Raw genomic sequence first — 4,654 nt, 5'->3', positions numbered from 1 at the left:
TTTTGAGAAATAATGCTCACTCTCTATTTAACCTTTTTAACTAGCATACCCCGAAGCAGGAACGGGAACACTAAAGAAGAAGAGGTTAAATTTGGATTATATGTAAATGGATTGAATGTAAAATTACAAGTGTTGCAATGAAGCTTAGTGTCCACTACTCAAGTTATAAATTATACTCTTTAAAAAATTACATAAAATTTAAAACATTATAACTTGCACTGATAAATGTTAAATTAACAATGGTTAATAGGAAAATCCAATCATATAGCCTTGCTTTGGAATAAATTGAGATGTCTAGACTCTACACATTTACAATTTTTCTCCTACATAAATAATGGGGGGAAGTAACTCTTGGTAAGTATATTTCTTTACATCTTATTCCTGTCCTTTTTTTTATGTGACACCTTGACTTTTTAAGAAGATAACCACTTCTTTGAGTGAATTAGTGACTTCTTCCATTTTTTCTCTATCTTCATCTCTCATTTTAAATATTTCATTCCATTTCTCATTGAATTTCATAACTTTATTCCCATCGATATTTTTATCCTAGACTCCCACTCATTGTTCCTGATCATAACTTTATGCATGTCATTGTTCTTGATCATAACTTTATGCCTATCGAGATTTTTCTTGTGGGATCTGGTTCCATACATCCCATCCTTTTCTTTCTCTAAGAGTTATTTCATCCTAACATGCCATGATTATTATGCGTATATATATATATATATATATATATATATATATATATATATATATATATATATATATATATATATATATATATATAGGTATGTTATACAATCCCTATGACTCCAAAGTTTCTTGTTCTTGATAATTACTTGATGCCATTAAAGGCATACAGAACCTGGAGCTCCACAGTTTCTCCTACTCTTGATTCATTTGTCATGGAAATTGTGTGTTATAAATGAATGGGAATGGAGAAGTGTAGTTTGTTAAGTGCATTGCTATTATTTTTGCAATTTTATGTGGTCAATGCAAGAAAACCCACATTGAGGGTGACCCATTTTCAATATGTGTGCACAGAAATAATCAAGGACGACTCTGGCCATTATCAACTGAAACAGAAACTTGTACCCCATTAGCTCAAACCAATGATTTGGCATGCTAGTTCAATAATGAAGACACTTTTTATTTTGAAATGAATGATTGGGTGCCCATAACATTTTTAGCATAAATAGTCAATGGCCTCATAAATTTGATCTGTAGTAAAATATTTGTCTTTTGGCATCATGGTTGGATTTGGTATGGAGCACTTTGTTCCAGAATACTAGTGAATTATGATGAGTGGTGTGTTTGAGGAATTTAAGAATGCATGGAGAAAGGCTTCTTCATCACCTCTTGCTATTTTCCTTGTACCCCATGGAAAGAGGTATCTTATGACACCCATCAAATTCTCTGGTCCCTACAAATCCACCTTGACTATGCAGGTGCACTCTTTTTTTATCTAGAGTTCTTAGATGGAATTTAAATTTTGATATGTGCCCAATTCATATTGATTTCCTATGCAATTTGATTTCTCTAGGTGTCTGGAACAATCATTGCCCCTATAGGTCTCAGGGTTTGGGATGGATTAAATATAAGGCAATGGCTTCATTTTAAGAAGTAGATGACCTAACATTAGAGGGTGAAGGGACATTTTATGGTGGTGGAGAGAAATGGTGAGAAAAATCTTGCAAAATCAAGAAAAAAAATGTAAAGGATGCAACTCTCATCTTCATTAAATATCTGTTGCATTAATCCTTACTTTTGGCCTTACTTTTGCCCCTCTCATTTCTATCTTAATCTATGGCAGAAAGAGTAATACAAAATTAAGCTAGTTTGCATTAAATATATAGGTTCATGACAAAAAAAATTCTTCTGTGTTGGAATTAGACTATGACAATGTTGTGTGGTAGTCTGAATGGACTTAGATTGTGGAAAATTTGATTCTTTCAAGCAATCAGATTCAAATTATGGAACAATCTAAGAATATGGTGACCCTAATTATACATAATAGTCAACAAATTTGTAAAAATTAAGAAAATGAGTTGGGGTAGAAGAAGACCATCTCAAGGTTCTTGCACATGTTTATAGTCCTAATAAATATGACATTCATGCCAGCGCTTCCAAGATGTGGTGATTAGGAATGCCATTATTAGAAGAGGTATCTCCACAAGACCAACCACTTCTCTTTCCTTAGCTCTGCATAGGCTTCAAAATTCATTCAGTCTGTTGATATCTAAATATTGGGGCCTTCCAATTCCATTAGAGCAGGACCACTTACTTGACTAGTAGGTTTTGTTCTGTAGTTGGACCTCAAACTTTCAAGAGAACTTTGTCTTAGTGGTTGGATATGGGTCTTAATAGTTAGTTCCCATGGATCAATAATTTTCCTTTGGTTCTCTAAAGATTGTTTAAATTATGATGCAGGATATGATCGCATTTCCATTGTAAGTGATCCATTTAACATTTGTACTAAAAACATCACTTGTAGACCATGTCATGGGATCAAGTATTAGAAACTATTATTTCATTGAAAAACCTTGTAATTACATGGGAAATCCTTGATATTAGTAGTATTGAAGCCTAGGTGAGGGTAGCACAAAGACACAGGTGGTTGGTGTGATGGTACATGGTGCCTTTCTCTAGAATACGACAAATGGGCTCAGAATCAAGACTTGACATGTAAGTTATGTTTGTTCATTTTGTCCTTTGGAGACTGGTAATTCATCATTCTGAACCACCGCAAAGTGCTGAGAGCTATAGGATAATCATAGTTTCTTAGAGAAAAGATGATGATAACCCAGAGAACCTTAATGTGAAGTGTTTGAAATAGAAGGTGGTCTTTTAAGGATTCATTACCAAGTGTTTAATGTCTCTTGTTGAAATCCAAGTAAGTTTAATTTCAAGTTCTAAAGATGGATTTCAATATTAAAAAAAATTAAAGGCAGAGGAGTGAGAATACCATGAACAACTTGCTGCCCTCATGGCCAAACTTGAGGATATATGCAACATGCTTGAGAGACGAGTGCCAAGATTGCAATGCCTATAGGGTATTACCCTTAGGCAGGGGATCCTTCATTTCCCTGATTCTTCAAACATGGGTGCCAATAATTCGATCCTTCTCACCATATTAGTGTTGGTATTCAGATATGAATCATGCAATTCACCCAATTCCACATTAATTGTTAACCTAAGGCTCGACTGATTATTTACGAGCCATCATGTAGGCCACAGTTTCCCTACCCAACATTGAACATGTAATCATAACATAACAATGTGTATCATAAAGTTATAATTGTAACAACAATAAGAGTAACAACAAGTTAAGACTCACAACAACACACTGAAATCATAACATAACAAAGAGATAACATAGTAGAAAATAAACCTACGCACACATCTAATCCAACAACGCCTGGTCAGGAGAGGGTGCCTAAATCCCTGATCAAGTTTGATGCAAGATCGAGATCTATAAAATACTCAAATGATTAGCAATTGTATTAATCAAAATATCATTATAGAAGTTTAACGTTATAGCTCAGAAATATCTCATATCTCCTAGTGGTGGCTTTCCCAACCCCGTAATCACTACTTATACATTTCACTAACAATTGGCAGTGCCTAAGATTACGACAGTTGTCTGCTTGCAAATACATAGTAATTCTTGAGGTGTAACATAATACAAAGATAGCACTTGTGCTGGTCAATAGGTTGAACCACCATTGCACCTGATATCCAAAGATAACGTTTCCAGCTCAATATTCATCATACGCTGAATCATGCCTTTGATCATCATTCCTCTAAATATGCATGAAAACTTAAGCTAGAAAGTCACTTTAGGTACTAATCCCCTATGACTATGCTTCATTGATTAAGAATTCACAAATACATGACAATAGGTGTACCTTCGCTATTTAGAATACAAATTGACCAACAAGGCATTAAATGAGTATAGGAAAGGGATAAAAAGGTGGGTAAAAAGTAGGCAAAATTAACAACCAACATCTACATGTCCTCACGCAACTCGTCTCTTGCGTAGATCTTTGTCAAAGTCATTGTAGTCAGCATGGAGTTGTGCAAGGTCATATTTCACAATCATTTATGTCTCGTGAACCTTGTATCCATCTGTGTGAAGGAATTCCTTCCACCAATCCTTGTGTACCACGTAAGTTGGTTTGTACTACTTAGATGACAACCAAACAATGGGAAAACGAAATCTCAGATCCATCCATCGAGTCCCACAGGTTTGAATACATGTGATATATCATGGTATTTTTTCCAAAGCCTGAAAAGAATCAGGGGCCCAAAAAGGTTTGTGTATCCTTACTGCAGTTAACGAAAACACCCATCGTTTCTGATAGTTAGCCTGGGCATCCTCCTGACAAGTAAAAATTTTCTTTGTACACATGTCAATGCACCACTTTTGCATTGCCAGCATCGAACCGTTTCGTCCTTCTATTCCTAAGAAGGTATGATGTTTGTTAAAAATATTCATAGCCTGACAATGCTCTGCTCGAACTACAAGTGTCTTGTTCTCTTGGTTCTCTTCGAATGCGTTGAAGGCTTTCTTCCACTTAACATGGTTAACCGTGAAGGAGGTGAAGGATCTCAACTAAATACCCCCCCACATATGGCACTGGATTGAACGATT

Source organism: Pinus tabuliformis, chromosome 9 (assembly GCF_031772625.1).
Source record: "Pinus tabuliformis cultivar Carrire ecotype Pingquan chromosome 9, CPIR1, whole genome shotgun sequence".
Lineage (NCBI taxonomy): Eukaryota > Viridiplantae > Streptophyta > Pinopsida > Pinales > Pinaceae > Pinus > Pinus tabuliformis.
The sequence above is the reverse complement of the archived record's forward strand: the minus strand, read 5'-3'. Positions refer to the sequence as shown.